Below are 11,112 nucleotides of genomic sequence, written 5' to 3'. Positions count from 1 at the left end.
GGGAATGATGAGGGCAACAAATATACAGGTGTGCTTTACACAATTGATCTATGTATTGTGATGAATTGTATGAGCCCCAATAAAATTATTTAAAAAATGATAGAACTTGAAATGTCCTTTTTGACAATGAATGCAACACCATTCTTCTTGATTTTGTCAATCCTGGCATAGTTAAACTATATTATTTTCTGATTCGAAATGGCCAATACCAGTCCAGTTCAGGTCATTAATGCCTAGAATATTATGTGTTCCATTTCATTTTTAACGACTTCCAAATTTCCAAAATTCATGCTTCATATATTATAACATCCAATTATTAATTGATGTTTGCAGCTGTTTCTTCTCATTTTGAGTCCCACCCCATCAGCAAATGAAGGTCCCAAAGACTTTATTCTTAAAGGCTTTATTCCATGCTCATCCTTATGGTCGACTCTCTTTTGAGAAGGCAGCTCTTCCTTCTTCAGTCATATTTTGAGTGCTTTCTGACCTGATGGCCTCATCTTCTGGTCCTATCTCTAGCAGTGCTATGCTTCTGTTCATTAGGTTTCCTGTAACTGATAGTTTCAATACTATCTGTAGGGTTTTCAGTGGCTAATTCCTCTTCATTGTCTGGTCTTAGTCGGGAAGCTCTGCTGAAACTTGTTCACTTTGGGTGACCCTGCTTGTATTTGGAATACCAGTGGCCCAACTTTCAGCATCACAGCGACACACAACCACCACAGTATGACAAACTGACAGAAAAGATCAGGGATGAGGAAAACTTTTTTTGGCCAAGGGCCAGTTGGATATTTCTAACATGATTGGCGGGCCATACAAAATTATCAACTTGAATATTATTTGGTCAAACATTTAATGAACTCATCCATAATGTGATGTCTGGAAGTGCTTCTTTGGTGAGGCATGTGATGTTCTCTGGTATTGATTTCGCTGACTTTATATGGTCCAAGGCCAGCCATTCCTCACCCCTGGCATAGATCATATAGTGGAACTAAAAGTTGATTATTTTTTCTTAGTCATGTTTTTAATAATGGTGGGATTAGAAATGTAAGCACTTAGTTCCAATTCAATCCATATTCTGTGCACTAGGAAGGTGTAAGTGGAAGTTTATATTTATTTTTCTAAGGGCTGTGCAACTGCTCTCTCTCCACTCTCTCCTCAATATTCTTTTATAAGCGACAGGAGATGCTAGGGACAAAATTACCGAATGTGTGAGATTAGTTCAGCAACTCTTTTCAATGATTTATTTTTTATATATTCACGCCTTTGTGTCTGCAAGTAATAATTTATGCAGAGTTATACATGGAAAATTTCAAGTCTCTATTATCTAGTGTTTTTTCTTAAAAACAAAAACAAAAATGCAGAACTTTATATTGTTAATCACCTCATTTTTGAAAACAAAGCTCTTTAGTATTTCAGAATGAGCTATTTTTTTTGAAGGCCAGGCTTGGGCACACCATCTGGTGAAAGGGAATCTAAGTAAAGATTAAATAACAGCCAGAGACTTTATTCCCAGAATGTTGGGAAGAGGATGGGAGTTGATATCAATTGCAGCCCGGGTATTAGGAGCAACAAATCTGCATCTAACCAATGGCCAACTAGTTGATTCAAACTTATGGTGACCCTGTGTGTGTCACTGGCTGATTTTTCAGAAGCAGATCACCAGACCTTTCTTCTGATGCACCTCTGCTTGTACTTGAACCTCCCATCTGTCTGTTAACAGTTGAGCACAACCATCTGCACCACTCAGGGACTACGGATCAATGAACTTCCTAATTTTAGGGTTTTAGAGTAACCTACAAGCTGATACACTTGATTCCTTTGTCCACATGGGATGGATTACCCAATAAGCAAGGTCATACAGGCTTCATTGTGTTTATTTAATAATTAATAGGCTGTGAACAATTTCACCTGGGTTTTGTCACATATGGTGAAGCTGTTCACTACAGTTTCTTACTACTTGCTTATGAGGTAATGTGACTCTGTTGTTGTTGTTGTTGTTAGGTGTCATCGAGTTTGTTACAACCCATAGTGATCTTATGCACAACAGAATGAAACCCTGCCCAGGCCTGTGTCATCCTCACAATTATTCTTATGTTTGAAACCATTGTTGTCGCCACTGTGGCAGTCCATCTCATTGAGGGCCTTCCTCTTGTTTGCCTGCCCCTCAACTTTGCCGAACATGATGCCCTTCTTCAGGAACTGCTCTCTCCTCACAACATGTCCAAAGTATGTAAGACACAGTTTCACCATCCTTGCCTCCAAAGATCATTCTGACTATAATTGTTCCAAGACAGATTGGTTTATTCTTTGGCATTTCGTGTTGCTTTCAATATTCTTTTCTAGGACCATGATTCAAATGCATCCATGTTTCTTCAGTCTTCCTCATCCAATGTCCAACTTTTACATGCAGAGGAGGCAAGGGAAAATACCATGGCTTGGTCCAGGCACAGCTTAGTCCTCAAAGGAACATTACTTTTCAATACTCTAAAGAGTTCTTGTGCAACAGATTTGCCCAATGCAATGCAGCTTTTGATCTCTTGACTGCTGCTTCCATGATCCTTGATTGTTAATCCAAGCAAGGCAAAATCCTTGACAACTTAAAGGTTTTCTTACTTTTATCATGATGTTACCTATTATCTAGTTGTGAGGAGTTTGGTCTTCTTTACATTGAGTTGTAATCCAAATCGAAAGTTGCAATTGTTGATCTTCATCACAAGTGCTTCAAATTATTCTCACTTTCAGCAAGCAAGGTTGTGTCATCTGCATATCTCAGGTTATAATAAGCCTTCATCCAAATCCTGATGGCACATTCTTTTTCATAAAAACCAACTTTATCTGATGATTTGCCCAGCATACAGGTGCACACATTTCCTGATTTTAAACCATGCAGTATTTCCTTTTCTGTTCACACAACTGCCTCTTGATCCATGTACAAATTCCACAGGAGCACAATGCAGTGCTCTGGAATTACCTGACTTTTTTTCAAAACCTGACTCTTCCAAGCAGTGGTGGTCTCACCCCCTGGAACCTAGTAGGTGGTGGTCTCACCTCCCATAATGCAGAAATGATGGCTTTACCTACAGAATGAAGGAGGGGTAATTGATGAGGGAGTAGCTCTACCTCCTTGAAAGGCAGAGATGTTGGTGTGCAGAGACAGAGGTGACCCTGTTCTTCCATTCCCCTCATCGAGGAAGCAGTGAGCCTACCCTGTACCTCAGGAAGCCATGGCTCTGCGATTTGGAAATGAGAACGTGGTAGCTACGTGTTCTGCCATTTTATAATAAGATTGCTTTCTTCCAGTACATTTGTTTCCTTATTTATGTGCTCACCAGAAATACCTTAAGGTTTGCATTTCCAGCAACATTTTGTTCATGATTACATATTTATTCTTTAAAATAATAATACATACTTTCTCTTCAGTTCTCTACACTCTTTTCTGAACCCTCACCTGAATCTCAATGAACATTCACAATTCTATCAACTATATTTCCAAGTGACTCCAAAGTCTTCCAGCCTCTACTCATTACCCAATCCACAAGTGATTTCCACATTTTTAGTCATTTGTTATAATAGCACCCCACTTCCCATTACCAAAATCTTTCTTCGTTTCCTAGGACTGCTGTTAACAAAGTACCACAAATTAGGTGGCTTACAGCAACAGAGATTTACACTCTTACAGTTCTGGAGGCTAGGTATCAGAATTCAGGGTGATGACAGGGCCATGTGCCCCCTGAAGATTCTAAGGAAAGATCCTTCTGTCTCTCTTCTAAGATTTTGGTAGTCCTAGGTACTCTTGGCTTGTGGTAGCATAACTCAAGAGTGTGCCTTCATATTCACATGGGCATATTAATTCTACATCTCTCTGTGTCTTTCCTTTTCCTTTTATAAGAATATCAATCATATTGAATTAGCACATAACCTACTCAAATCTGACTTCATGTTAACTTAATTACACCTGCCAAGAGGCTATTTCCAAGTAAGGTAGCATTTATAAGTACCAGGAATTAAGCTTCGACATTATCTTTTTGGGGGGGCGGGTGGTCACAGCGGACACACAACAAACCCTCTGTTGCTTCATCCCTTTCTTAATTTTTTCCATCCAATATTTGGTGAGGTCAATTCTATGCCAGGTGATACATGATGCTATATAATGAAGATGACAGAATAAAGAAAACGTCTATGTGGATATGACTTTCATTTCCTGGATCGCACTTGAGGACAATGCTTCCCTTAAAGCCCTCTCAGATGATGGTTGTTTTCTTTCATATACTCCATATCCCAGAGGGTACTGAAGTGGGGCAGGCATTTTCCTTATTTTTCATTTCTATATATACCATGGGCTGCCAAAAGAACAAACAAATCTGTCTTAGAAGAAATACAGCCAGAATACTCCTTGGACATGTTTTAAGGAGTGACACATCCCTGAAGAAGGACATCATGATTGGTAAAGGAGAAGGGCAGTGAAAAAGATGAAGACTCTTGACAAGATGGATTGACATAGTGGCTGCAACAATGGGCTCAAATAAAGGACCAACTGTGAGGGTGGCACAGGGCCTGGTAGGGTTTCTTTCTGTGTGCATAGGGTCGCTTTGAGTTGGAACCAACTCCATGGCATCTAACCACAACCACAGCATTTCCAGACTATTTTTTCTCCCTTCCTAACCAAGCCCTTCAGCCTTGACTCTTATGTCAACCTAAACTGCTCTGGCCACTCTTGATTATTTTTTAGCTTATAATTCACTGTCATGTTACAATACAAATCCTACATGAATTTCTGGAGATGTCAATGTGTATATAGGAGACTCTTCCAATCACTTGGCTTTTGAATTCTTGAAACTCTTCAATCCCGGTGATCTAGTCCCCATCCTACCTAAGCCACTCTCTTTTGGTATTACTGTAAACCTTGTAATTACTGATAACTGAAACTGCAACTCCACATTATCTCAATTTCAAGTGTACCAAACTTGACTAAAGCCAATTGATGGGCTGGGAAAACACACACACACACACACACACACACACACACACACACACACCATTGTCTCACTTTATTTTCATGACCTTAAAGTGCATTTCTCCAGCATGGGTCATGCCCTCATCCAAGTTTTTCAAACTTTAATATGGAAATAAATCATCTGGCGATCTGGTTAAAATGCACCTTCTGATGAAGGTTCTGGAATGAGGCTTGAAAGTCTTCTGCTGGTTTGGAGATCATACGTTGTGTAGCAAACACCTAGAGGATGGTTTCATAGCTTCCTCTCTCTCTTCAGAGTTCAAAAACCTACCCTTTCACTTTCACTCCTATAACATGACTTTGTTTTTTCACAAGGAACATAAACGCATTTGGAAAAGAATCTCTTGAGCTCCTCCCCACCATGAACTCACTTACCAACATCCGTACTCACATACTCTGCCTTCTCTCCTGCTCTATTAGATGAACTGTCCACCATTTCTACTTGCGTGCTAGATCCCACCCTTCCAGCCTACTAAAGTGCATCACTGTAATTATTCTGTCCTCTCTCTTCCATCATCATTTTCTCCTTTCTTCCAGATTTTTCCTACCAGCATGCAATGATATTATCATTTTTCCATTAAGAAAAAAAATTTCGACCCAATTTCTTCAGCTTCAGTTTCATTTCTTTACTCATCTATAGAGAGAGACTCTTCAAGAGAGATATGTATGTAACAAGAATAAACTCAAGGCGGATCACAGACCTTGAGGTAAAATTCCAAACTATTAGGGCCATTAATGAGGGAATTGGGACAAACCTGAGACCCTTGGCACAGGGATTACATAGGCTATGGGAAATTGGGAAGGACACCAACACAGAGGAGGCACAAATTGACCAGTGGGACATACTAAAGATAAAACACTTATGTACATCGAAAGAATTAGTCAAGAGAGTAATAAGAGAGACCACAGAATGGGAAAACGTCTTTAGCAATGATACATCAGACAAAGGCCTTATTAATAAAATCTACAATACACTGCTAACTTACAATAAGAAAAAAAAATTGTCCACTCAGGAGGTGGGCAAAGGACCTGAAGTGGAGTTTCTTAAGGGCAGAAATCCAAATGGGCAACACATATATGAGAAAATGTTCCAGATCTCTAGCCATAAGAGAAATACAAATTAAAACAACCACCTAACACCCTCAAAGATAGCCCAATTCAAGAAATCAGAAAGTAACACGTGTTGGAGGGGATGCAGAGAGATAGGAACTCTTGTCCACTGCTGGCGGACTTGTAGGTATGTACAGCCATTATGGAAATCGATTTGGTGATATCTAAAACAGTTGGAAATTGAGCTACCATATGATCCAGCAATCCCCCTACTGGCCATATACCCAGAAGAGACAAAAAACAAACCACAGCCAGACATCTGTGCCCCAATGTGCATCGCAGCACAGTTCACAATTGCAAGGAGTTGGAAACAGCCCAAATTTCCATCAACAGATGAATGGATTAAAAAAACTCTCGTACATACATACAATGGAGTATTACACCTCCCTAAAAAGCAGTGATGAATGTGTGAAGCACATCGCAGCATGGGAAGAACTAGAGGAAATTATGCTAAGTGAAGTAAGCCAGCATAAAAGGACAAATACTACATGAGTCCTCTGGGGTAAGCTTAAAAAATTCAAAAGGGACATAGGGAAGAAGCTAGAGACATCCCTTGGGTGAGGTCCAGGTAATATGGCAGAGGCCAGACAAAATTCAGGGATACATATGGTAGCCCATTAAAAAGGAGATGTGTGTGGGGGGTATTGGTAGCCAGGGGAATAGGGTACTAACCGACAGAGGGGGAGGGTGTTGATTGTGTCTCCACAGGGAAAGAGGGACCAGACTTCAACCCAGAGCTCCAAGGCAAGAATGCAACACACTGACATGAAGCAGGGAACCAATAGAGAGGCCTGAGGGGCCGGCCCCATTAACAACTAAGTGGACTGCACCACCCTCCCTGCAAGAAGAATTCACTTCAGAGGACAGCACTGAAGGTATAGCTCAAGAACAGGGACTTGTCTGATCAGAGCACACAGGAGCCAACTAGGGGGGAAAGGGAAAAAAAAAAGAGTGAAACACATCCTAGCTCACCAAGCCCTGAGGATAATGTGCCTGTTCGGAACAGCAATGCACAGGGTCAGCCTCACCACGGGACACAGCGTTCCTCATTTACCCATAGCACCACTGGGGACAACACTAGAGACACACAGCGGGAATTGTGCCCACAATGAGCTCACTATGTGGAAGCCAGTCTCTGGGGGCATGCAGCAGAGCAGTGGGGGGAGCAGAGCAATGAAGTCCCTAGGGATAGATGCGGTGCCAGAGCATGGCACCACATCAGATGCGAACGGAAAACACTTCTGAAGGGCAGCAACTAGACCCTGAACTATTTATAAGTTTTTGTGTGTGTATTGTTGCTGTTGTAGCTATTGTTTTACTTTCTATTGTTGCTTCGTTGTATTCAGTCTTGTGGTGGTATATAGCATGTCTAGCTGGAAGGGATAGGCGGGATAAACAAGCCAGAAGAGAGAACAACGAGATGACAGTTCTGAGGGGGGACATGGGAGTAGGGGTGGTGGGGGAAAGGAAGAGGGTGTTAACAAACACAGGGAAAAGGGAACAACAAGTGATCCAAAATCAGTGGCAAGGAGAGTGTAAGAGGTCTGGCAGAACTGGATCAAGGGCAATGTAATTGAGAGGAATTCCTAAAACCCAAATGAAGGCTGAACATGATAGTGGGACATGAGGAAAGTACAAAGAAATAGAGGAAAGAACTAGGGGGCAAAGAGTAGTCATAGAGATTTAAATACAGGCATATACAGATGTAAATATATTTATATATGACAAGGGGGAAATAGATCTATGTACATATATTTATAGGTTTAGTATTAAGAAAACAGATAGAAAGTGGGCCCCTGCTCTAGTACTCCCTCAACACAAGAACACTTTGTTTTAACAATTCGGCAGTCTGAGATGCTCACCTTCCTGGCATGATTGCTGAAGACAATGGGTGCACAAGCAAATGTGGTGAAGAAAACTGATGGTGCCCGGCTAACAAAAGATATAGCATTTGAAGTCTTAAAGGCCTGAAGATAAACAAGCAGCCATCTAGCTGAGAAACAACAAAATCCACATGGAAGAAGCACACCAGCCTGTCGCAACTTGATCACTAGGACAAAGTGGGTGCATAAGCAAAAGTGGTGAAGAAAGCTGACAGTGCCTGGCTATCAAAAGATATAGTGTTTGGGGTCTTAAAGTCTTGAAGATAAACAGGCAGCCATCTAGCTAAGAAACAACAAAGCCCACATGGAAGAAGCACACCAGCCTACCCCGACACAATCGCTGAAGACAAAGTGGGTGCATAAGCAAATGTGGTGAAGAAAGCTGATGGTGCCTGGCTGTCAAAAGATATAGAATCTGGAGTCATATAGGCTGGAAAATAAACAAGGGGCCATCTAACTGAGAAACAACAAAGCCTACATGGAAGAAACACACCAACCTGTGAGATTACAAGGTGTGGAAAGGGTCAGGTATCAGGCATCAAAGACCAAAAAAAAAAAAAATCATAGCATTGTGAATGAGAGGGAGTGTGGAGTAGGGACCCAGGGCCCATCTGTGGGACATTGGACATCCCCTTGCAGAAGGTCTGTGGGGAGGAGATGAGCCAGTCAGGGTGCCATGTAGCAATGGTGAAATATACAATTTTCCACTAGTTCTTGAATTCTTCCTCCCCTCTACTATCATGATCCCAATTCTACCTTACATAATAGATTATAAAAGTCTACATATAACCTCCTCTCTCGGGGACGGACAGTGGAGGAGCGAGTTAGGCGAGACATCAGATGGTGTAAGATATGACAAAATAATAATAATTTATAAATTATCAAGGGTTCATGGGGGAGGGGGGAGCGGGGAGGGAGGGGGAAAATGAGGAGCTGATACCAAGGGCTCAAGTGGAAGGCTCAAGTAGAGAAGGATGATGGCAGCATATGTACAAATGTGTTTGACACAATGGATGTATGTATGGATTGCAAGTCTAAGAATGAGGACCGAGGTGAACAAGAGGCAGAACCCAGTATCTCTTTTACTAGTAATGAGCAGCATAAGGTCACTCAAGAACCAAGAGCAAATAAAGGAAGACATAATCAAAGTGTGGAACCCAAAAAAGAAGAACCAGAGCCTGAAACTGAAGCAGTAAGTTCTAGCCAGGAAATTCCCACAATGTCTCAGCCAATCGAAAAAAGTTTCAGTTTCAACTCAGACCAAGAAGTTAAGTGCCTCTTCTCCAAGAACGCTGCATCGAAGCACTCAGACCATGAATGATGGAGTGTGTCAAAGCATGTGCCATGACAAATACACCAAAATTTTCTATGATGACTTTAAAGACCGAATGAAATCTGATCACAAGCAAGAAACTGAAAGAGTTGTACGAGAAGCTCTAGAGAAGCTGCATTCTGAAATGGAAGAAGAAAAAAGACAAGCTGTCAATAAAGCTGTAGCCAACATGCAGGGTGAGATGGACAGGAAATGTAAGCAAGTAAAAGAAAAGTGTAAAGGAGAATTTGCAGAAGAAATTAAGAAGCTAGCAACACGGCACAAACAACTAATTTCTCAGACCAAGGAAAAACAGTGGTGCTACAACTGTGAAGAGGAAGCCATGTACCACTGCTGTTGGAACATGTCCTACTGCTCCATCCAGTGTCAGCAGGAGCACTGGCACACTGAAAAGATGAAAGCTGTTTTCCTTCTGGAGAATCACCCGATGATCACTATTCTCAGACACAGCGGTTTTTGTTTCCAAGAAGCCAAAATTGTTTAGAATTTGCTTTCCATTTTGCACCAGTCTGTAAACACTTTTCGTGACGAGATTTTGCATAGTAGTTTAAAGCTTTTGTTAATGCTCCTCTGGAGTTTTTCTGGAGGTCAAAGTAACATCAGTGGAGGGTACTATTTTAAATAAATTTTAGTTGAGAAAAAAAAGGAGTTGTATGAGCCCCTAATAAAATGATTTTTAAAAATGAGCAAAAGAAAAAGAGAGAGAGAGATGTATGTATATTCCTTTTGCAGCCCCTCTTCTCATTTTTCCCTATATCTGCTCTAGTCAGATTTCTGCCCCAGCCCGACTCTACTGAAACTACTCATGTCAGGCTTAGCACTTTCACATTGCTAAAGCCAGTGATCATCCTTCAGTTCTCATTGTACCAGACTTTTCAGCAACATTTAAAACATTTCCTTCTTTCTTGTTCAAACATTTTTCTCCCTTGGCTTAAAGGATACTACCAACAAACCAGATGCTGTTATGTCAATTTAATACCATGACCATGGTTTAAAGCCACTTCGATTTCTCACTTAAGTTACTGCAATAGCTTCCAACTGTTCTTCCTATTTCCCGTTTACTTACTTTTCCTGATCTACATTCCATTCAGCATCCAGAGTGATCTTTTGAAAATATTTGTCCTATATTGTTCCTCCTCTGCTCAAAACTCTGCAATGGGCCCATTTTTTTTCCTCTCTGAGTAAACCCCAAAATCCTTAAAGTCCATACAGTGGCCTACAGGATCTGGACCCCTGTTATCTTCCTGGGAGCTCATTTCCTTCTACTCTTGGCTTCCCTCACTGCACTCCAGGAATACTGATTCCTACTTTTCCTTGAATTCATCTCTCAGAATTTTTCTTTGCCTAGAATATTTTTTTACACACACATGAGTGCTTTTCAAAAAGTTCATGTAAAAATTGAATGAAAAGATAATGGATATTTTCCAGAAATTTTTGGAAGCTCCAGATTTATTCAAATGTAATTTTCTAAATTAAAAAAATATTTTCTCAAAATAATGTTTGTTTTTTTCCCCTGATTTTATTTTATTTTTTTAAACATTTTATTAGGGGCTCATACAACTGTTATCCCAATACATACACACATCACTTGTGTAAAGCGCATTTGTACATCGTTTCTCAAAACATTTTCTCTCCACTTAAACCCCCGACATTAGGTCCTCATTTTTCCCCTCCCTCTCCACTCGCCCCTCCCTCATGAGCCCTTGATAGTTTATAAATGGGTATTTTTTCATATCTTGCCCTGTCTGACGTCTCCCTTCACCCACTTTTCG

At 40.8% G+C, this 11,112-nt stretch overlaps 1 pseudogene; it reads left to right on the top strand.

The window, feature by feature from the left end:
* The first annotated feature begins 9,016 nt into the window (after nucleotides 1–9,016).
* Nucleotides 9,017–9,824, top strand: LOC101655714 (annotated as a pseudogene).
* Nucleotides 9,825–11,112: the final 1,288 nt, after the last annotated feature.

The sequence above is a fragment of the Echinops telfairi genome, unplaced genomic scaffold (genome assembly GCF_000313985.2).
Source record: "Echinops telfairi isolate 266 unplaced genomic scaffold, ASM31398v2 ScPeMD7_20;HRSCAF=75, whole genome shotgun sequence".
NCBI lineage: Eukaryota > Metazoa > Chordata > Mammalia > Afrosoricida > Tenrecidae > Echinops > Echinops telfairi.
The sequence above is the reverse complement of the archived record's forward strand: the minus strand, read 5'-3'. Positions and strand labels throughout refer to the sequence as shown.